Below are 24,450 nucleotides of genomic sequence, written 5' to 3' on the forward strand. Positions count from 1 at the left end.
CAGTGTCGTATAGAATATATCAGACGAGTTTTCCTGTGGAGGATTGGTTGACCTATGACCTTGCGATCAAATGTTTTCGGTTCCTATTGGAGAGGCACGTCCTTTCGTCTACTAATCGCGCGGTTTTGTGGTGCGGTCACAAAACACAGACACTAAACTTATTACAGTGAACAGAGACGTCAATTAATGAACGGATAGATCGTAGCTTTGCGAAAATAAAGGAAGTAAAATTTTCAGTCGAGGGAAGACTCGAACCAAGGACCTCTTGTTCCCCAATTGCTCACTCTAACCACAGGACCACGGCGCTCCTCAGCCCACATTGTCTTTAATGTTTCATATCTTGTGCATGGACTACTCAGTTTGTATATTTTGCTTATTTTTTCATAGTTCCACACAACTTCTTCCTGTTTTCTCGATCTGTGTTCAGTTTTTCAAGGCCTATCCACTGTGTCAATTTATAACTAAATCTGAGGGGGGGTGCGATGGGGAGGTTCCCTTGTCAGATTATGTTCTTATTACTGCCGTGTTAAAGACTTCTGTATCATACCCAGGCCACTCCACGAGTTGTTAAAAGCCGATGCTAAATTGATGTGGGGTGGTGCTCAACAAGATTCTTTTGATGTGCTACGAAAAGCTCTGATAACTGGCCCTGTACTTGGTCTGTATGATGAGAGAGCACCTACAGACCTACACACAGATGCCAGTGGGTATGGGATCGGTGCTATTCTGGTGCAAATTTTGGATGGAAAGAGAAGGTTACAACCCATGCTTCTGGGAAATTTACAAAAGCCGAAAGAAACTACTCAACTACAGAATGAGTAGTGTCTTGCTGTGATCCGGGCCATGTGCAAATTTCCACAGTATCTCTATGGAAGGCCATTCACAATTGTTACAGACCATGATTCACTTTGTTGGCTGACAGGTCTTAAGGATCCAACAGGACGACATGCCAGGTTGGCACTACATCTTCAAGAGTATGACATTACCGTAGTGTACAAATGTGGAAGAAAACACCAAGATGCCGCCTGCCTCTCAAAAAACCCTGTGCAAGACCATCAAGATTTCGATGAAGATAGTGACTCCAGGATCTTACTGCTGAGCAGAAGGACGTTAAGATATCTCTTATTATGTTTGCCTTAAATCGGTCAGAGAATGTGAAAGGACAATTTTAGGTAGTTCATGGATTACTTTGCAGTTTGGAAACAAGTGGCTACCAGTGATTCCTAAACACATGCCCTTAGAGGTTCTACAGAAATTCCATGACACACCTGAGGCCAGACATTTAGGCTTTATTAAGGCATATGATAAGATCGGCAAGACATTTTTCTGGTCAGGTTTATTTAGGAGTGTCCATCACTGTGTGTTGCACTGTCAAGAGTGCCAGAGGAGAAAGGCAGTTCCTCAGAAACCACCTGGCTGACTCATATCAATTCCACCAGCCAAACACCTTTCCAGCATGTTGCATGTTGGGATTGACCTCCTTGGACGATTTCCAACGTCTGCTAATGGCAATAGGTGCCATTACAAAAGCCGTGAAAACAGCCGAAGCATTCGAGGTAGCCAAATTCATTGCAGAAGACATTGTATTAAAACACGGTGCCCCAAGGTTGTTAATTACGGATCGAGGGAAAGTTTTTCAACCAAATCTTGTGACAGATAAACTGTCGGTGCAGCATTACTCATCACATGACGACTGCCTACCATCCACAAACTAACGGGCTTACTGAACGACTTAATAAGACATTGGCCGAGACGCTATCAATGTTCATCAATGTTGAGCAGAGCAACTGGCATGAGATGCTACCTTTCATGACGTTTGCCTACAACACTGTCAAACAAGACACCACAGGATTTACGCCATTCTTCCTGGTGCATGGGCATGATGCGACTACGATGATGGACACTGTGTTTCCGTTACATCCTGATGACGTGGACGATGACGACTACACTGGCCAAGTGTCAACCAGAGCTGAGGAAGCTCGGCAGTTAGCTCGACTCCGCACGCTGCAAGCTCAAGAAAACAATTGTCGAAGGTATGACGAAAGCCACCACCCTGTTGTCTACCAGCCCGTCTGGATCTTCACTCCTATTCGGAAGGTCGGTCTCTCTGAGAAGCTCCTCAGGCACTACTTTGGACCTTATACAGTTTTAAGACAGTTGTCTGATGTTACTTATGAAGTTGAAGATTTCGACCCTGACAAGACGATGAAAGATCTGAGATATGGTCCACGTCCTTCAAATAAAGCCCTATAAGGATCCTGCAACCCAGGATAAATTCGAAGCTCCAGCGACATGCAACAAGCGGAACGGTGATGAAGAGCATAGCGGTAAAGAAAGTTCTAAGAAGATCACCACCAGGGCGAACATAAGTCATCGGGAGTCAGTATGTAGGACCGATGACTCGTTCCCAGACTAGGAGGACATAACACTGAGATGCTGTCGCAGAAGCTGATTATCACAGTCACTGTGGTGAAGTGGTTATGATACTAGACTGTTACATGAAGGGTCGTGAGTTCAAAACTCACCTGAACTCTAAAATTTTAATTTCTACATGCAGTTCGAGTACATTCTAGAAGTATCCACAATTGGCAAGAATCATTGTACTGGAATGTTCTATAACTGTATACATACCGTATGTGTTCCGGCCGGAGGCAATTCACTCTGTGCTCTTGTAAGTGCAAGTGCTGAATAAACCTTAGTTAAGTGAAGTTAGTGTTTGTCATTTATCTAATTAACCTTCTTCTACGTGACAATATCATTGTCTACGGGTCTGGAGAAACTGCCACTGCGTCTTTATACTGTCTTCGTCAGACAAGAGGTTAGTTTGTAAGTGTTTTGATGAACTTAACTGCTTTAGTGAGATCGTTCTTGCAAATGTGAAACATCCCCCATTGAGTGGCTTTCATTACACAAAATATTAGCAATACTACTCTGTCAATTACATTGCTTGTAATCAGTGACAGCAAAAATGTTTAATAATCACCGTGATTTTGCAGATGGAGTTCCGACCCTGATTACTGGTTGCTGTACGTATTTATCCACATCAAGGCTCGTGAGAGAGAATCATGAAGATTCAAGACAACTCTTAGAGGACTTGCAGTGTAAAAGTGCCATAATTGTGTAACAAGTGTGCAGAATGAGTGAATGAACTGTGTTTAATGGAAGTTGTTATGTGATTTTAAAGGAATTATAAATAAATGTTAAATACAGTGAGTGAATAATGAAAATCTCATTTTTCCCATGTTAAGCCGTCCTATACCTGTAAATTTTCTGCCATTTTAATTATTGGTAAAGACTTACGTGTTGGAGAGTGACATGCTGTCAAACCCCCTCCCCCCCCCCCCCCCCCCCTTCACCCCAATCTTGGTATGGTGACACTGAACTGTAACATAACCTAAGATCTAGACTATGCATTTTAAGGCTGTTGATATGGAAGTGGGAAGTATTTATCTTCCAGTTAACTCAGGAATAGGTTAAGTGCAGTACTTGAAGATAACACAGGAAAATCTTACTTGCGTAGGTGGTTGTAGTGTCGGCAAAAAGAACTTGTGTGTGCAGATGGCATGCAGAACAACAAGAGTAAAATTTTTCTCCAGTCTTGAACTGCATCGGAACAAAAGTGAGGCTTTGGTATGGCTCAATAATATTGTTTTCGTTTCATTACACTTATACATATGTCAGAGTTCAGTTGTGTTAACATTGCAAAGTCCTGTAGGCATGTGTAGTATTAACCACAATTGTCATATTGAAAGCAGAATGAAACATTTTTTAGGTTACTTGTCTCCAAATGATATTTTCAGGGGAAAAAGACAATGTTGCTTATTACTGTTTTAATATATTTAGAGTCACAGCTGTGTTTAAACCAACCACAACTGGTGCTGGATGTGCATGTCTTCATGTATGTCATGCATGTATGAAATAAGTGTGTAGAATGAGTGGTCTCTGCCTCAAAATTGTTCATTACTGTGCATATATTTACAAAACTAAATATGTGTTTTCCAACAGACCGAAACTAATATAACAAAGAAACACAGTCTTGCAAGTGATATAAGTGGTCTGTATTATCCATCTTTTGGTGCTGGAGATGTAACCAACATTTATGCCAACAGTGAAATACTTGCAGTAAACGAAAAATATCTGCAACAAAAGATCAAAAAAATTAAATTTTAGCAAGCCCAACGTGTATGCCAAATGATTTCTGTGTGAGCGTTTATAGTTTAAGGATTATGCTCTGCAATACTATATGCTGATCCGTCAACACGATATTGAACAATCATATCTTAGTGCAATACATTAAACACTTAACTTTGGACAGTTACAAAGTGAAACAAAAGCCAAACATTTCATTTCACTCATGTTCCTAGTTATATCCCATACGTCCTAAATAACTTATTCCTGCAAAAATTATTCTTAACATGAATTACGAAACATCAGAATACTCACATATTTTACATTTTGTTAGGAATTATACAGTTACGAGGTCTTTTTGTGTTGAAAGTGACCCGTTACCTGCATGTAATCAAAATACAAATAAGTTCACAAGTTTCTACATGGCAACATGTGCACAAGAAGAGTAAATAGTTTCCTCTACATATTTGACACAAATACTCACATATTTTACATTTTGCTAGGAATCATACAGTTGTGCAGTCTTGTTTGGTTGTGTTGAAAGTTCCTAGTTACCTCTATGTAACCAAAAGCAACAATGCTGCTTATGAACAGTTTAAGACTGTACTGTGTTCTGATGCTGTGTCACTTACCAGCAACAGTGTCTAATCACAAGTACCATTCACATTCAGAAATATTAGTTTCTGCATATGTGATGGCTTGAAATGGGTTCTATCATTTATTAAATATCCTGTTATTAGGAAACACCCTCTCACAAGGTGCAGAAGTTGCAACGACATTGAATCTCTTGCACTACTTTTGCGGTGGCTGGGTAAATGTACTGATTTTGTCTCCACCATGCCAGGGGATCCTCATTTCTACTGATGGCTTGGCTGTCAACATATCTTTGGACCTCTACAATAGCACGGCTGTACTGTCCCCCGTGGCCGTGCATGTTTCACTAACTCACCAAATATGCCCCACACAGAGAAGGACTCGGTTGTCAGATTATTTGGCTCAGCAGGTTGTTGTGAAGGTTGAATACCTTCTGGTCTACATTCTTCTAGTTTCTGGGCAACAATATAAACTAACTGTTTCTTCGTGTCATCTGCTGCTGTTGGTTCTGAAATGCCAGCAATGTGAACCGTGGATCCAGCAGAGTGGCAAGGGCAATGGATTTGCTCTGCTGAAGATTCTGAAACCTGTTGTAAGTCCCTCTTTCAGTGCATTAACAACTTTCATTGAAATTTCTTGTAACTGCATTTTGGCAACTCCATCACACACTGCCAGAAGGTCACATGTCAGAACCTGAAAATTGAGACAAATATACTAAAAACTACAACACACATAAGAAAAGTATGCAATAAAATGACATTGAACTTATATGAGCCAAGTAAAGTAAATTATTAACTTACTAAGCTGTGACTCGGATAGTCTTCTCCACTGAGCTGCCTCTAAACCTGTTCGAATGGTTTCAAAATCGAACAGAGTTCGAAGCAGATTTCCCACTCATCATTTGACAGTGATGGGAGTTCTGTGGGCCAGTTACAAAGGGTAACTGTAATTTTTACTGCCTCTGATAATTCAACAAGATGTTCCAACATAAACAGGGTGGATTCCATCTTGTGGGCAAGCCCTGTATCAATTTCTTAATGTTTACTTTGTCACTGTTCTGTTGGCATGTTAAGAGCCACTCTGTTGCACTTATCATTCTTTTAAAAAACCTACAATTGTCTTCACTATCTGGTGGACTTCCTGAATGTTATTAAGCGCATCTTGCACAGCTAAATTAAGCATACGGACATAACAACCAAAATGTTTTCACTTGAGAAGGGTGGAAACTGCATTTTTCACATTTGGTGCATTGTCTGACTGCCATTAAAATTTTGCCACCAAGACTATGTTTATCTGAAAGGACTGCATTCCAGCAGTACAGACTGTAATTTGAAGTGTTCAGTTATGAAGTGTCCAGTCATAGGCATTGTAAGCTGATGTCCAACAATCTGTTGTTAATCAGATTGTCTTCATACCTAGCAGCTTTTTATGTACTTTCTCATTTGCTTCGGCATATGCTGCTGGCAACATTACTTACGTTACAGCCCTTCTACTTGGGATTTCATAAGCGGGATTCAGTGCACGGACAAAACTACGGAATACCAGGTCATTTACAACAGAGAAGGGTTGATACTCTTTTGTAAACAGACCCATTAATTTGCTGTCGACCTTCCTTTGAATCAGTCCCATCTTTTTGGGGACATATTCCCTGATGGCTATCCGATGCTGTGATGTGGAGGGAACTGCTTCCCCCAGTGTCCTGCTGCTGTTGTGCATCCTTCTCGCAGCTACGCTGCAGGAGAGGCTTCACCTATAAAGCAGTAAGTTTAACATCACCATACAGATTGTGTCACCAACACAGGCAGGATGTTCATCCAGAGTACAGTTTGCTTTCCAAGTACTGTATGCTGATGACATGACACTCATCACTGGTGGAGAAAATCAGCTAGATGTCTTAAAATACAACAAAGTTTTAACTGAATTGGGCAGTGACTGGTCAGGGCCAATCATTTATCTATAAATAAAATAAAAACTGAAGTATTTTACTTCACATAAAGGCACTGAAGCAAGACACAAAGCGTGTGAAATTACTGGAATTGCATTTACATAAAAACTCACATGGGATAAGCCTACAAATTATCTGTGTGGTAAACTTACTAGTACTCTCTTCCTACTGCACAACATGAGACACATTGTTAGTAAACATTTATTAATTTTTGCATATTTTGCTTTCTTTCATGCACAATTGCAGTATAGAATATTATTTTGGGGTAGCTCAGCGAGTACGAGTACCATCTTCAAGTGGCAGAAGAAAGCAGTTAGACGTATATTACGTCTAGCACCGAGACAAAGCTGCGAAAAACACTTTAAAGAACTCAAGGTAACTATGGCTAGTATGTCTATCTGCAACCGGTTAACATGTGCTAAAGAAAATATTAAGAATTTTAATTTAAGATACCAAATCCATGCCCACAACACCCGAAATAATACTAACTTAGATCTTCATACTCAAGACTGACATTAACCCATATGAACATTAATAATCATAATTTCTATGACTGAAAGCGATATATGAACAAATAGTTTGAAGCATACCATAGAAGTGTGGTTCAAATGTATGCTGTACTACTCCAATGCTGAGTTTCTAAACAGTGACACACACACACACACACACACACACACACACACACACACAGCGAGAGAGAGATATGTGCAGTAGCAGTAAGCAGGTGGTAACTACATAATGAAGTACATCTATATGTGTGTGACAGTAATGTCTAAGCATTCACACATTTTTCTTCGTGGTACTTAAGATAACCATAATTATATAGATACTTTTGTATAAAATGAGATAAATGTAATGTACTACTACTACTACTACTACTACTACTGCTGCTGCTGCTATTATGTTAACACTGTAGTGCCACTGTAACTATGATTATTCTATTATTACCATTATTTTAACATATGAATCTACTTGTCCTGTGCATGACTACTTATGTAATTATATTTTGCTTTTATGTATTCAACACACTGATGAAGCCAATTGCATGAAAGCAAAGATTCTATTCTCTTCTGTTGATTATACGTGCAATGTAAACCTTTCCTCACGCCACTTCAAGATTGAGATCTTATACAACAGTAATTAGGAGTCACGTGAAATACAATACAATACACCATTCAGATTTTAAATTACATCATACTACACTCAATGTTAATTTCGTACGATAAAAATCAAATCGCAGACTTGAGTTCCACTACACAGCAACAGACGTGGAACTAGAAAGTGAAAACTGTTTTGTAAATAGTGTCTGACGCAGTTTCAGTGAAGTGAATATCCATGTTCTATTTTAAATAGAGCGGGCTCGCGGGTTGCTTTGCAGCCTGTTACACAACGCTATATATTTTTAATTCGAATTTTATACTTCAAAATGAAATCAGAAGCCGAGATCTTCACTGTAATTAAGGTAATGTCATATGTATTCTAGCAGCAATTGCGCAATTTCCATAGGAAATGAATGTATTGGAAGAAATTATAAGTGTTTCCCTCAGTCTGTGTTGTAATAACAGTGCGCAAATCTTGGTAAGGCCGGTATTATACTATCAAATTTCTTTGTCAAAGATTTGATCAAAGATGTGATCAAATATTCCGTCAAATATATTTGACAAAGATCTTTGACGTAGCGTTAGAAGGGATATTACACTGTCATCAAATTTTTCGTCAAAGTTAAAGATGGCTGACAACAACTTGTTATTAACCGTAGCAGTTGCACTTGCCGCAATTCCATTGTGTGCATATGCGGAAAAGAAGTGGGCGGAAAAAAAGGAACCATACATACGAGGTTGACAGTCTTAAATTCATGGGATTACAACTTGATTCAGTTGGGAGGAACACACCACAGAACTGCAGAAACGCCTTAACAAATCTGTATTTGCAATTCGAGTGTTAGCAGACATAGGCAATATAAAAATGGAAAAGCTTGCATACTTTGCCTCCTTCAATTCCATAATGTCATATGGTATAATATTTTGGGGTAAATCTTCAAGTCAAAAGTTTTCAGAGTCCAAAAGCGTGTAATACGTATTATTTGTAGAGTAAATTCACGGACGTCCTGCAGAAACCTCTTCAAAGAACTGGGTATACTAACTACTGCCTCTCAGTATATTTACTCCTTAATGAAATTTGTCTTAAATAATATATCTCTTTTTCCAACAAACAACTCAGTTCGTATATACAATACCAGGAACAAAAATGATCTGCACAAGGTCTTAAAAGCACTTTAGTTCAAAAAGGGGTCCACTACTCAGGAACACTCATCTTCAATAATTTGCCAGCAAACAAAAAAAATTTAGTTACAAATAAAGATCAGTTTAAAAGGAGCCTGAAAGACATACTAGTGGCCAACTCCTTCTACTCCATTGACGAAATTTTTAATAGAAACAAATGATGTATTTATTCATACTATTAGTATTGTTATTTCAGCTTTAAAAAAAATTACATGTTCCACATCCATGAGGATCTCCTCAGCACGGATCTATGGAACGGAAAACTAATCTAATCTGGGTGAAGCCGTGGGTTTTACGACGACACAATAAAAGCAGTCAACAAAACTTGTTACGTGAGCTTACAGTGGAAGACTTACTTCAGAATGGATCAGCATACACTTCTGTATGTGCTCAGTGAAATGTATCCTCATATCACAAAGCACAATATTCACTTAGGAACTGCTACATCTTCAGAAGACAGGCTCACTGTAACACTCCGATTCCTGGCTAGAGGAGAGGGTTATGTTAGATTAGGTCAGGTCTCCAATCTTCTTAATCTATTTTTGTATTCACGGTGCCTAACTTTGTAAAGCGCCTCATTAGCTTCATACATCTCTATTAATTTTGTAGTTGTCGGCACACACCAATTGTATTTACCGGCAATGTTTCTAAAAACACTACAGACGACAGAACGCTGCAGCAATGCTAGCGCTCCATGTGGTAATACGTGACATTGCAGTGAACAGAAGACAAGCGATTTCTTTGATGAAATCTACAGCGAGGCCCTAGATTTAATCAAATATTGGACGACATTTGACAAAGTTCCTATTACACAATCAAATATCTTTGACAAAGAAATTTGACAGTGTAATACCGAGCTAACGGCTGCAGCGAGTGTTTATGTCAAATTCTTATTGGCCACCATGTGGCATTGCCAACATCGCAGCACAATCGAGCAAATTTCAAGTGCCATGGATGGCGGAAAATTTCAAAGTTCGATGGGGATTATTACTCCTACAAACGCAGATACCAACGAGTTAAAATTTCATAGAGTGGCTGAGATACTAGTTACAGCACTCTTAGCGGCAACCAACACTAACTCAGCCGCCATGTTCTCCTTAGTCAAAACATTAGGAAAGCGTTACTGTTGTTTGTGTTGGAAGTGTGTCAGCTGTTGTGATATTACTGCAATATTTAACTTGTCTAGTTGACTTTTTTGTTACAAAATATAAAGTCAACATGCCTGCAGTGCGTTCAGCGCTCAACCGCAGCGATAAAACAACAAATATTTCATATTATAAGTATATTAGTACCGAAATACAACACACGTTTTTTAATGTTTATTAAAGAGTCATCTGCATTGGAACTGTAATTATGCTTAAGACAAATGCAGGAAAGAAATTTATTTATCGTTGATTACAGATTTCCTTTAAAAGATAAGGAAATTACAAAAAGATGGGTTATAAATATGAAGCGAGAAAACTGGTTTCCTACTACAGCCAGTTACCTCTGTTCAGCTCATTTTGAAGAGAAATATATGTTTCCAGAATGAGATTTTCACTCTGCAGCGGAGTATGCGATGATATGAAACTTCCTGGCAGATTAAAACTGTGTGCCCAACCGAGACTCGAACTCGGGCCCTTTGCCTTTCGTGGGCAAGTGCTCTACCACTCTAGAGCACTCGCCCGCGAAAGGCAAAGGTCCCGAGTTCGAGTCTCGGTCGGGCACACAGTTTTAATCTGCCAGGAAGTTTCAGAAATATATGTACCACACAAATGTCCAGAGGCACCTTTTGTCTACTACTACACTACTACCACATTTACAAAAGCAAGATAAAGTATTATGACCACAACCCAAAAAGCGATCTTTCGACAATTTGCAAGATAGTGCTGCTACAGTGACATCATTAACACAAAGTAAGTCAATAATTTAATTTTACTCCGTGTTCTTATTACTTTGAATTACATACTTTCTATTATAATCTTATGGTGTGACTCTGTTATAAACTCATGATGTAACTGCATTCTTTCAGTGCCTATCGGACCCACATCTGTTTCTGCTGACCACAATTCCTGTCTACCAAGGCCTAAGAAGTTGAAAACACAATATAACAGAGTACAAGCAGAGAATGTGTGACTAGAGAAGCGGATAAAGCAAATGAAGCAACTTAGTGTACGACATAAAATAAGAATAGTGCAGTTACAGACTTTAGTTGCTGGTTTGAGAAGAGAAGTTCAGTTTCTGATATGTTAAACAGTGAACATGTAGTTGGTTTGTTGAAGGAGCTATTGGAACTTCAGTGCTGTGCTGAAGTATACCATTTTTCTCAGCAAATAAGTAAATTTGCCCTGACCCTACACTTTTATTCTGCCAAGGCATACAGCTACTTACGAAAATTTGTGAAATTACCCCACCCAAGAACGCTTCACGGTTGGGCAATGTCAGTGGGTGGCCATCCAGGTTTTACTGAGGAGGGTTTCACTAAAATTGCCTCTGAAGTTGAGAATAGCACAACCCAAATTTTTGCAACATTGCTGTTTGATGAGATGGCTATTAAGAAGGACCTTGTTTGGGATGGGGAAAAAATAAGAGGTTATGTTGATTTTGGGGAGGGTGGCATAGAAAGTGATGATAGCAAGGCAGCAAAAGAGGCTCTTGTGTTCATGGTCACAGCGCTAAACAGAAATTGGAAAATTCCTGTGGGTTATTGTTTAGTTCAATCCCTATCTTTTACTGTAAAGCTAAATTTGGTACAACAGTATCTCCGAAAACTTGAAGACAATGGTGTTGTTATAGTAGCTGTGGTTTGTTTTTTTTTTTTTTTTTTTTTTTTTTTTTGTTTGTTTGTGGTTTTAGGGCGCAAAACTACTATGGTCATTAGCGCCCAGCCCGTGACGTAGAAAACAGGAAAAAAACGAAATTTAAAATCAGCAGCAATGGAAACAAAGTCAGAAAATTTGAGAAACTAAAGGCAGAAGGAATGCTTAAAAGTGCACTATAGAAAGGGGTTGGTTGTCCCCCCAAAAAAAGCTTCAAATGACTGACGTCATTTCACTGTCACTAATAAACTGTAGAACGCGGTCAGCTGAGCGCGTGTCATCTGCTAAAATCGACGATAGATCAGGCGATAGCTGTAGACGGGATCGTAATGGATTAAAATAGGGGCATTCAATTAAAAGGTGTCTGACCGTCCACAGCTGAGAGCAGTGGGGACAGAGTGGGGGAGGATCACCGCTTAAAAGATGTCGATGACTAAAAAGACAGTGCCCTATCCGGAGTCGAGCTAAAATTACCTCCTCCCGACGACGCGTTCGGGAGGAAGAGGTCCAAGCGCAAGGAAGGGCTTTCACTTCCCGCAATTTATTGTGGGGAAGTGTTGACCAATGCGCATGCCATAAATGAGTAACTTGGCGACATAAACCGCTCCGTAGATCGCTAAACGGAAGAGACTGAAGAGCTGGCCGAGGAAGAGAGACTGCAGCCTTGGCCGCTACATCGGCCGCCTCATTTCCACAGATACCAGCGTGTCCCGGGAGCCAGAGGAACGCCACTGAGACGCCCCCCAGGTGGAGCAAGCGCAGACAGTCCTGAATCCGGTGGACCAGAGGGTGCACAGGGTAAAGAGCTTGGAGACTTAGGAGAGAGCTGAGAGAATCTGAGCAGATTACGTACTGTATCCGCTGATGGCGGCGGATGTAGTGGACAGCCTGGAGAACAGCGTAAAGCTCCGCAGTATAAACCGAACACTGGTCGGGAAGCCGAAAGTGATTTGGGGTGTCGCCAACAATATAGGCACTCCCTACACCTAACGATGTTTTCGAGCCATCGGTGTAAATAAACGTGGCTTCCGTCATTTGTGCACATAGAGCAGCAAATGCCCGACGGTAAACAAGTGTAGGGGTACCATCCTTGGGAAATTGACACAGGTCTCTGAGCAAGTCAATCCGGGGACGGAGCCAAGGCGGTGCTGTACCCCAAGTTGTCAAGAAGGTTTTAGGAAAGCGGAAGGAAAGAGAATGGAGCAGTTGACGGAAGCGGACTCCCGGGGGTAGTAGGGAGGAGGAGCGGCCTGCATACCCGACATCAAAGGAGGCGTCGAAAAAAAGGTTATGGGCTGGATTAGCAGGCATGGAAGACAGATGGCTAGCATAACGACTCAGAAGGACTGCCCGCCGATTGGACAGCGGAGGTTCAGCAGTCTCAGCATAAAGGCTTTCCACAGGGCTGGTGTAAAAAGCTCCAGACACTAAACGTAATCCACGGTGGTGGATAGAGTCGAGACGCCGAAGAATAGACGGCCGAGCAGAGGAGTAGACTATGCTTCCATAATCCAATTTCGAGCGCACTAAGGCGCGATAGAGGCGGAGAAGGACCACCCGGTCCGCTCCCCAAGAGGTACCATTCAGGACACGGAGGGTGTTAAGGGAACGCAGACAGCGAGCCGAAAGATAGGAAACGTGGGAGGACCAGCACAGTTTTCTGTCAAACATAAGACCCAAGAATTTAGCGACGTCGGAAAACGGAAGGTTGACAGGACCTAGATGTAAGGAGGGCGGAAGAAACTCCTTACGTCGCCAAAAATTAACACAAACAGTCTTACTGGGTGAGAAACGGAAGCCGGTTTCGATGCTCCACGAGTGCAGGCGATCGAGACATCCTTGAAGACGTCTTTCAAGAAGGCTGGTACGTTGAGAGCTGTAGTAGATCGCAAAATCGTCCACAAAGAGGGAGCCCGAGACATCAGGAAGGAGACAATCCATAATTGGATTAATGGCGATGGCAAACAGTACAACACTCAGCACGGAGCCCTGGGGTACCCCGTTTTCTTGGGAGAAAGTACGGGAGAGAGTAGTGTTCACCCGCACCCTAAATGTGCGCTCTGCCATAAATTCGCGAAGAAAAAGGGGCAGCCGGCCTCTAAAGCCCCAAGAGAACAGTGTGCGGAGGATGCCTGTCCTCCAACAGGTATCGTACGCTCTCTCCAGATCAAAAAATATTGCTACCGTTTGGCGTTTCCGTAGAAAATTGTTCATGATATAAGTGGAGAGAGCAACAAGATGGTCAACAGCAGAACGATGCTTTCGGAATCCGCATTGGGCTGGTGTTAAAAGACTGCGGGACTCCAGCCACCAAGCTAAACGGTAATTCACCATACGCTCCAAAACCTTACAGACACTACTCGTGAGAGAAATGGGGCGATAGCTAGAGGGGAGATGTTTGTCCTTTCCAGGTTTCGGAACGGGAACGACAATAGCTTCCCGCCATCGCCTGGGAAAGGTACTGTCGGTCCAAATTCGATTATAAAGGCGAAGGAGGTAACGCAGGCTATGGGTTGATAAGTGCAGCAACATTTGGACATGGATACCATCCGGTCCTGGGGCGGAGGAGCGAGAAGAAGAGAGTGCATGTTGGAGTTCGCGCATGGAGAAAACAGTATTGTAGCTTTCGCGATTTTGAGAGGAGAAAGCAAGATGTCGCACTTCCGCTGCACGTTTCTTCGGGAGAAACGCCGGCGGGTAATTTGAAGAGCTCGAAATCTCAGCAAAGTGCTGACCCAATGAGTTAGAAATTGCGACGGGGTCCACTAAGGTATCATGCGCGACAGTGAGCCCAGAGACCGGGGAGAAACTAGGCGCGCCTGAGAACCGTCGAAGCCGACTCCAAACTTCCGAGGAGGGAGTGAAGTTGTTAAATGAGCTAGTAAAGTATTTCCAGCTTGCCTTCTTGCTATCGCGGATGACGCGACGGCATCGCGCATGGAGCTGCTTCGCGGATGACGCGACGGCATCGCGCATGGAGCTGCTTATATCGGATACAGTTGGACAAAGTTGGATGGTGACGGAAAATGCGAAGAGCACGTCGCCGCTCACGTATTGCGTCACGGCATGCCTCGTTCCACCAAGGGACTGGAGGGCGCCGGGGCAATTCGGAGGTGCGTGGTATTGAACGTTCCGCAGCTGTGAGAATAACGTCGGTAAACTGTGTGACCTCATCGTCGACGCTGGGAAAGCGACGGTCATCGAATGTCGCTAGAGACGAAAAAAGTGTCCAATCGGCTTGGGCAAACTTCCAGCATCGCGAGCGCATATATGGCAGTTGAGGCTGCAGTCGAAGAACACATGGAAAGTGGTCACTCGAGTGTGTATCATCAAGGGCGAACCATTCGAAGCGCCGAGCTAGCGGAACAGTACCGACCGCAAGGTCCAAATGGGATAAATGTGCCGTGGAGGCAGACAAAAATGTGGGGACCCCAGTGTTGAGGCAGACTAAATCCGCTTGGTGGAAGACGTCTAGCAATAGTGAGCCACGTGGACAAGGATGTGGAGATCCCCAAAGCGGGTGGTGGGCATTGAAGTCCCCAACCAGCAAATAGGGGGGTGGAAGCTGATCAAGAAGATGAAGGAGATCAGCTCGTGTCATTGGTGTAGACGATGGAATGTATACCGTACAAAGAGAGAACGTGTATCCAGAAAGGGAAAGACGGACGGCGACAGCTTGGAAGGAAGTGTTTAAGGGGATTGGGTGATAATGGAGAGTATCATGGAGCAGAATCATGAGTCCTCCATGGGCTGGAGAGCCTTCAACAGAGGGGAGGTCATATCGGACGGACTGAAAATGAGGGAGAACAAAGCGGTCACGGGGACGCAGCTTTGTTTCCTGAAGACAGAAGATGACCGGCGAGTAGGATCGTAAGAGGATCGACAATTCCTCCCGATTGGCGCGAATGCCGCGGATATTCCAGTGGATAATGGACATAGGGTGAAAAGAAAGTGGAGGAACGTCACCAAGGGTGCTGTCAACTCAACGACTGCTCAGAGCTTGCGACCGACAGCATGGAATGGCCTTCAGTCGAAGGCAGAAGATCCTGATCCATAGGTTGGTCAGGAGCAGCTCCTGCCACCAACGATCGGCCAGTTGACCGGCCACCAACAGTGCGCCTCGGCGACACAGAAGATGGCCGAGGGCGATTTCCGCCAGGTGGTGCTGTAGATGGGACACGCCTTGGCGGAGAAGGAGAGGAACTGTGTTTCTTCGTAGCCTTCTTGGAGGTATGTTTAGATGAAGGAGGAACCGATGGTTGTGAAGTTGCAGTACGTAAAAACTCTTCACGAGAATGCTCTTTTTTTGAAGACTTGGCGTCTGACTTTTGGGCTCGAGATTTAGCAGAACCCGACGAAGGGTGAGCCATAGAGTGGGCAGGCGAAAGAGGTGAGGTTGAACGGGCGATCTTTGCGCTGGCCGATCTGACGACCGTGGTACTAAATGTGAGGTCGCAAGTCTGCGTGGCCGCCTCCTTTGTTGGCCGAGGAGAAGCAAGGACAGCGCTGTATTTTCCTTTCTGAGGCACGGTGGGCTGTCGACTGGCGAGTAACTTTCGAGCAGCAAAGGTCGACACCTTTTCCTTCACTCTTATTTCCTGGATCAGCTTTTCGTCCTTAAAAACAGGGCAATCTCGAGAGGAAGCAGCGTGGTCACCCATACAGTTGATGCAGCGAGGGGATGGAGGTGGACAAGCACCCTCATGGGCATCCCTGCCACACGTAACACATTTGGCCGGATTGGAACAGGACTGGCTGGTGTGGTTGAACCGCTGACATCGATAGCAACGCGTAGGGTTTGGGACATAAGGGCGAACGGAAATTATCTCATAGCCTGCTTTGATTTTTGATGGGAGTTGAACTTTGTCAAATGTCAAGAAGACAGTGCGGGTTGGAATGATGTTCGAGTCAACCCTTTTCATAACCCGATGAACAGCCGTGACGCCTTGGTCAGACAGATAGTGCTGAATTTCTTCGTCAGACAATCCATCGAGGGAGCGCGTATAAACGACTCCACGCGAGGAATTTAAGGTACGGTGCGGTTCCACCCGGACAGGGAAGGTGTGGAGCAGAGAAGTACGCAGCAATTTTTGAGCCTGGAGGGCACTGTGTGTTTCTAACAACAGGGTGCCATTCCATAATCTGGAACAAGACTTTACAGGACCCGCAATTGCGTCGACACCTTTCTGAATAATGAAAGGGTTGACCGTGGAAAAGTCGTGACCTTCGTCAGACCGAGAAACAACAAGGAACTGTGGCAACGATGGAAGAACCGTCTGTGGCTGAGACTCAGTGAACTTACGTTTGTGAGCAGACATAGTGGAAGGTGAGGAAACCATTGCGGAAGAATCCCCCATGATTACCGGCGTCTCCGATGGCGCGCTCCTCCCTTGTGGGGGCCCTCACCGAGGGCACACCCGCCTTAGGTGATTGTTCACACCTCAGGTCACACCTCCCGACAAACGGACGGAGGGACCAATCGGCACTTTCGGAAGGTATCAGCTCGGGTAATCACCCCTCCCTGGGCCTGGCCTTTACCAGGGGGTACGTACGTGTCCTACCTGTCTACCCGGGGCGGGGAATTACGCGTTACCCCGTCACCGGCTACGCATGGAAGTGCGTGGGTCGGCCTTCAGACACGCACAGGGAGGAAGAAAGAGACAGGGAAAGGAAAGAAGAGAGGTCTCAAACGCCGCAGCGGAGAAAAGGGTAAAGAGAAGAGGTAAAGAGAAGAGGTAAGGAATAGAGAAGGACGAAGAAAGATGAAGACATACAAGCAAGGAAGGCGAAGAGTGCGGTACATTTACAAGCGTCCGTCTCCGGACGTAGGCACAAACCATACTCCCCAGAGGGGGAGAAAGGGAAGGAAAGAGACAGAGGTGAGGGGGGGGGGGGGGTGTCAAGATGGGGGATGGGGAAGGATACGGAAAGGGAAGGTATGCAGCCCGGAAAGGAAGGAAGGCCACATTAGCTCGGGGTCCCGTGCTCGCTACACACGTATCCACAAAAGAGTTGTGGATCCCCTGGGGGGGCTGTGGTTTGTGATGGTACTGCCACAAATAGATCTTTAATGGCAAATTTAGGGATCAGATGTGATGAACAGGGAGCACAGTGTTGGTTTCCCCACCCTTCAAATAATGATATGAGGATATTTTGCATGTTTGACACAGCTCACATGCTAAAGCTGGCACGTAATTTACTTGCAGAAAAGAATTTTTTGTTAGATGGTACCATTTCTGGCAGTGATAACATAATTAAATGGGAATGTTTTAAAAAGTTAGTGGACTTGCATGAAAGGGAAGGTTTGCATGCTGCAAACAAACTTAGGAGGCAGCACATTCTGTACCATACTCAAAAAATGAAAGTGGCTTTGGCAGCACAAACCCTTAGCAATTCTGTTGCAAATGCCATGTTGTTCTGCAAAGATTTAGGCATTAAAGAATTTTATGGGTGTGAGACAACAGTTAAATATATCAAAATGTTAGACAGTGCGTTTGATTTATTAAATTCTTGTCACACAATGGGCAAGGGCGCTAAGGCACCAATTTTCAGAGGGAACAGAGACACAATCTGTAAAAGGATCAATGAATACATTAAGTATTTCAAGTCTTTAAAGCTTTCTGATGGAAGTTCTGTTATTCTGTCTAACAGAAAAATGCCGTTTTATGAACTTATGCTGAATTTAATGAACATAAGGCAAATTGCAGAATTGTATGTTCGGAAAGAAAATGCAGAGCTCAATTATACTTTGACCCGTAGAACAAGTCAAGATAACTTGGAATTATTTTTCTCCAGCATTCGTAGTAGAGGAGGAAACAGAAATAACCCAAATGCTGTGCAGTTTAGATCAGCATACATGAAATGCTTAATTGCACAGATAGAAGGTTCTCAAAATGGCAATTGCCAAGAATCAAATACTAGTATGCTACCTCCTGCTACCGTTCCATCACTTCCTTTTGCTAAGATAAGCCCTGCAGCTGTAGACCATGATTATGTGTCAGATTATGCCTCACTGAGTATGTACTCTGAATATGTCATTGAGTACATAGCTGGAAGTATAGTGAGACAGGTGACAAACAAAATTAACTGTGCTGACTGCTTGGAAGTTATTTTTGCTTGTATTGAGGATAAAAGAACTTGATCGATTGCAGTGAAAGATGTGAAAACCAGTTTAATCAATCCAGCTAATGATGATGTTAAACTTTGTAATGTTGCTGAGAAGGTTCTCATAAATAATGAGGACATAATCCTGAAATGTCAGAAAAACGTTTTGTTGAGGTTCCAGACACAAGTGTTGCAATTGGTGAGAGGCTCCATATTTATAAACAATGAACATCTTTTTACAGAAACTAAATTTGGTAAAGAAACCCACTATGTTAAACTGATAAAACTGCTGCTCAAACATTATTTTGTATGTCGAATAAATCACTTACGCAAATCAAAATCATCTGAGCAGAGCGGTAAAGTTGTGAGACAACTATACACGAAGCTTATTTTATTTAAAGGTCATTTAAGACTGAAAAAATACGAATGTCAGTTAAAACATTGTAAAAATTAAATGTAAATAAGTTATTTTACTTTTCTTGTAGATTATTATTATTATTGAATTACTATGCTTGTGTTAACTACTTGTAACACATATTTCAAATAATATTCTCGTTCACAGTGTACTGGTTTTTGAGGCTTTGACTGTTTACTTTAAAATAGCGACAAAAAGATCGCATTTCTGCGCCTGTTACTGTTTCTAATAGTTAACCACAGCATGTTTAGAAGTTTCACTGTAATATTCTGGTGGTACCTGCTCTAATTGCATTAATTTATGGGCAACAAGTAACGTTATAGTGGATGGACAGACTTATTTGAGTTGTCTTTTAGTGTTATCTACATCAAAAAGTTTCGCCATATTTCGACAAAAACATACCTTTTTGCTGTCAGTGTACACTGAAATCACTGCTGTCTATTGCTTGTTTTAGAAAAAATAAAGCTAGTATGGGCTATTTCAAGTAAGTCAAACGCAGTTACAAGGGGGGCGGGACACAGCAGACGAATGCCTTGACTAAAGAAAACATGGCGAACCTATAGCCACTCTATGAAATTTTAACTCGTTGACAGATACCATAAGGAGAAAATAAAATTAAAGTACAATCCTAGCCCCAACAGTAAATTTTCTAAATATCTACTTAAAACATCACACAGCCTAGCATGTTGTTTTCTTGGTATTAACAGCGCTGTTTTGAAAAAGGATGCCGACCAAAAAATACCTAAGGATCCCATAAAACAATCAGTTGTTGCAACATACCTGGCTCAGGCAACACAGGGTCGACGGATCTTGAAGAATTTGTCGCAAAGTTCACCATTATATGCGATCTTTCGACTTGTTTCTTCAAGTTCGTCGTGCTGGTTCTGTACGACTTTTTGGCGTAAACCACATTTCGCATACTCTTGATCTAGAATAGCGAAATCATTCCACAATTCCGCTCCTCCGTGATCGCTTCATCTCGGTAGAAACAAGAAGTAAACCCTTGCACGATCAGACACGAAATGGAAGAACTATTGGAAATCCTGTCCAACTCTGGGAATTTTCAACTAGCCGTGGAAAATCCCAGTGATGTAGACCCAGCGAGTGGGCTCATTCAAAGCTGCCTATAACATAGGCGTCCGTGGTTCAATTCTTCGACTATACGTCGATCTTGTGAAGCACAAGGTACTTAATAAAACATAACAGCCCCGGACATACCACAAATCCCGCCCATTCACCCTCCTCCACATCTATCCAAATGCTAAACGCCGCCCAAGCGCCCATGGTCTGCCACATGTTCCGACATCAAAGTTGTTAATCACAGATATGCCAGTCATAAAAATAACAGATAAAATCAGTAACTAGTACGAAATTCAGTTTTTCCGGTACCATTGTGAAAAGGGCGTATCATTAAAGAAATAGAAATATGTATACTGAACATGTGAGTTGAAAAATCACCAGTTAAAACCAAAAAATAAAATCGGTATCCATTCTTTTTTATTTCATGGGCTTTCGTCTGCAGTATATAAAAAATTCTGATATTTGTTAACTGCAGTGAGCGCCAATTTCCATCAACTCACTTAGTGTATGAAATTCTGTTGGGAGATATTTATTATTAGTAACACCACAGATGCAGTCTGTTATCTCGACTGGCTAAAGCCCGGTCCACACGCAACGATCTGTCTGCGCAGACATCGGCGCAGATGTCTGTACATGCAAAAGATCGCTGCAAACGTGATGTGTTCACACGACACACACCCCAATCTACTACTCGCCCGTCATCTGTCGGTGTAGAAAAGAAATATCAGTGACAAGCGACAACGCTCCCCGTAAACGTCAAAAATTTAATTCAGTTATTCTGAAATATAGAAATGGAGGAAGTTCTGTTGTGGACTGTGTTCGCAACTTGTGTTGCAAAAAACATTCAGACCAACCGCAGGAAACAGAGAAAGCGGTCAAAATGGTGTAGACAGTGGTTGCTAAAGCGAAAGCAATTTTCTCACGTACATTTACTGCGAGAGTTGCAGGGCGAACCTGTTTTGTTTTACATTACCTCGTGTTCCATTTCCTGCCACATTGACACTCCAATTTCATCTTCAGTTGTACTCCTGCTTGGTCTTGGCGTTTCTTGATCACTAAGAAAACCAAGAAGATCAAAACACCATACCGAGCGAGGTGGCGCAGTGGTTAGCACACTGGACTCGCATTCGGGAGGACGACGGTTCAATCCCGTCTCCGGCCATCCTGATTTAGGTTTTCCGTGATTTCCCTAAATCGTTTCAGGCAAATGCCGGGATGGTTCCTTTGAAAGGGCACGGTCGATTTCCTTCCCAATCCTTCCCTAACCCGAGCTTGCGCTACGTCTCTAATGACCTCGATGTCGACGGGACGTTAAACACTAACCACCACCACCACCATCAAAACACCATAACGTTGGCTGGTATACTTGATCTACTCTTACACCAGATCTTCTAGATTTCTGAACTTTGGATAACTCTTTTCGGTAAACAGTTCGCTGACAGACTTAATTTACTTGACCTGCCTTCATGTACTCATCCTTCAGGACAGCGTAAATAGCTTCACATGTGTTGGGTATTATTTTACTCAACGCTTGTTTCGATATTGCAGTTGAAAATTCAAAATCCTTGTAGCTCCTTCCTGTTGCTAGGAATCTTAATGTTACCGCCAGCCGTTCATGAGGAGAAATTGCCCTTCTCCTGCAAGTATTTTTTCTCATAATATGAGGGGTTACAAGCTTTAAGAGATAATTATAAGTTTCGGCATCCATCCGCAAATAATTTCGCCAGTTCGCAACGAATTTATTTTTATTACCGTTTCTCTATTTGACGAGGCGTCAAGTGCCCACAATTTTTCAATTGGAGCATTGTATGCTGCTGTCTTTTTGTCTCGGTCACTATATTCTTTACTTTTAATCTTCCACAAACATGGGTGGTTTCTATATATTTTAATGAATTCACTTACAAACTGTCGAGAACACTGACGAGTATCAGCCATTTTAATTCCCTATGCGCACAAATACAAACACTAGACTGAGCAAACCGCTGTTTCGCGCCAGATTTGCGGCGATGTCCTGTCCACACGCTCCAACTTGTCTGCGCAGATGTGGTTTGAACCCACAGATTTGAGAGGTTTCGCTCAAACCTCCAACTCCAACTTCCAGGTTTGCACACACCTCAGGTTGGTGCAAATCTTCTGTCCACACACAACGATCTGTCTGCGCAGATGTGATGTGCGCAGACAGATCGTTGCGTGTGGAAGGGCCTTAAAGTCAATGTTGTGCATGAACAAGCCACAACCGATGTCTTGATCGGCATCATCGAAATTAAACAATATAAGAGATCATGTAGATGTGCGTAATGCAAGCAGTCGTACATTTATATACGTGACATACTTAAGTAGTTTTTGCATGTGTAATGGTTGAATTTTTACATGTGGATTCGTGTGACTGCTAGCTTATTGCAGACACAAGAATACTTTGAGTTCTCCTTTAGTGTTTGAGAGATTTAGACTGCCGGTTGTTAAACATTTGTATATAATTTCGTCAGTGTCATACCAACCCATCTTATCGTACTTTAATGTCTGTTAGGTTTCAGTTTTGACGGCAGTTGGTCACAAGTCAAGATTAGGTATACTGTGTATGATAATTTTATTGAAAGTGCATATCTATGTTTTATTCTGACAGTTTATTAATTCTGTAAATATTAGCATTTCCAGTTTACTGTAATGTATTCACACAGTTTGATAACCTTCTGATAAATGATCAGGGTAGTGAGTATTCAAATGTTTTGTTTTTTATTTCATACTTTGACATGTTATACACCCATGAGAATCATCCCATTTTTGGGTCTGTGGAACAAAAACTGAATCTAATCTGAACTTAATAATTGGGATGTGGATGTAAGAAACATGTTATCAGAATGGAACAGCATGAAGCAAGTACTACATATCTTTTTTATAGCCAAAGCCAATGTTCTTGGTTGCATTGCTAAATTATTTTTCCACTCTTAAAACTTTGGAGCAAAACTTAAAACTGTGTGAATCACTTACACAGAAAGTTTGGGTTGCACTGACAGCAATACAGTGATTTGGCTCCCATGCAGAACTTCAGCCAAAATTTGTGTTTTGTCACACATACTGTCTGAATTCTGAAAGTTACCTCTCAGCTAGTACATTGCTCTACATTCTCCAAGTTCTTCTCATTATTCTTTTTCTGATGGTGCTACATAAAAATAAATACCGGTATACCCCAAGCATTGAGGTTACAGTTTTCAGTTTTTGCTTTTCATCACACTGAGGTCTATTTCTTCCTAAGCTATTCACCTAAATACTGAGTACCTGCGTTTAGAGTTAATCTGGTGAAGTTCTGGTGCTGTCATTTTCACCTACATTTTCTGTAGAAGTTGCTGTGACAGGTGAAACCAAATCAGCAAGTGTTTGGTTTTGTAATATGTCTCTTCCAGCCTGGTGGAAAAGCAAGTCTATGGATGTCACCAAGAACAACACACTGATGTTAACAAAGGTTCCATTTTTCCCCAGGACACATTGACTGCTGTCCAGCAACAGCCTGGAGTAGGGAAGGAAAAGTAGTAGCTGTTGCAAGTGAGGTCATGTTATCTAATAATGTAAAACTCTATTAATTTATTTTCGAATGAAAAATTTCCATTGCTGAATCTGTACTAGAATTACAATGTAGTCCTTTAACTAAATTTGCAAACCTGTAACTTTGCACAGAGTTGTCATGTACCTCTACAAATTGGTATTTTTCGTATCTTACCAGGCTCATTGACTGTTGATTCATTAATGTACGATTGTTCATCACATTCTCTCGGAATCAAATAAACCTTCCTCTCCTCTTCCCTCTTCCCCCACCCCCCCTCCCCAACCTATTGTATCTAAATTAATTCAGTTGAGTGTCAACATTTGCTCTCATACAAAATACCACTCACTTAACACTGATCCAAATAAAAATATTTTTCACTATTACAGTTTTTATGCAGTACAAAATCAGAAAGCCATTACATTTTTCACTATTACTCATTTGCATTCACAAGGGCTCTTTCTCGCAAAAAATGTAATGACACATGTCCACATTTGTGTAATTTTATAATGCACACTAAGTTTTGTTTGTGTCAGAGTATTCATAATATAACAGATCATTTCAAT

At 42.2% G+C, this 24,450-nt stretch overlaps 1 long non-coding RNA gene across 4 annotated transcripts in view; it reads right to left on the reverse strand.

Moving 5' to 3' along the window:
• Positions 1-20,542, reverse strand: part of LOC126426772 (uncharacterized) — a 43,438-nt gene extending 22,896 nt beyond the window's left edge. Inside the window, exons 1-4 of one of the 4 annotated variants that reach the window (XR_007576418.1) lie at positions 20,047-20,542; positions 6,312-6,472; positions 4,613-5,415; positions 4,444-4,509 (exon numbers count right to left, since the gene is read on the reverse strand). This is a non-coding gene — a long non-coding RNA (uncharacterized LOC126426772). Of the gene's footprint in view, positions 1-4,443; positions 4,510-4,612; positions 5,416-5,522; positions 6,473-20,046 lie in introns of all 4 variants that reach the window. The other 3 variants (XR_007576416.1, XR_007576417.1, XR_007576419.1) reach the window with 3 other exon arrangements.
• Positions 20,543-24,450: the final 3,908 nt, after the last annotated feature.

Source organism: Schistocerca serialis, chromosome 11, assembly GCF_023864345.2.
Source record: "Schistocerca serialis cubense isolate TAMUIC-IGC-003099 chromosome 11, iqSchSeri2.2, whole genome shotgun sequence".
Taxonomy (NCBI): Eukaryota; Metazoa; Arthropoda; class Insecta; order Orthoptera; family Acrididae; genus Schistocerca; species Schistocerca serialis.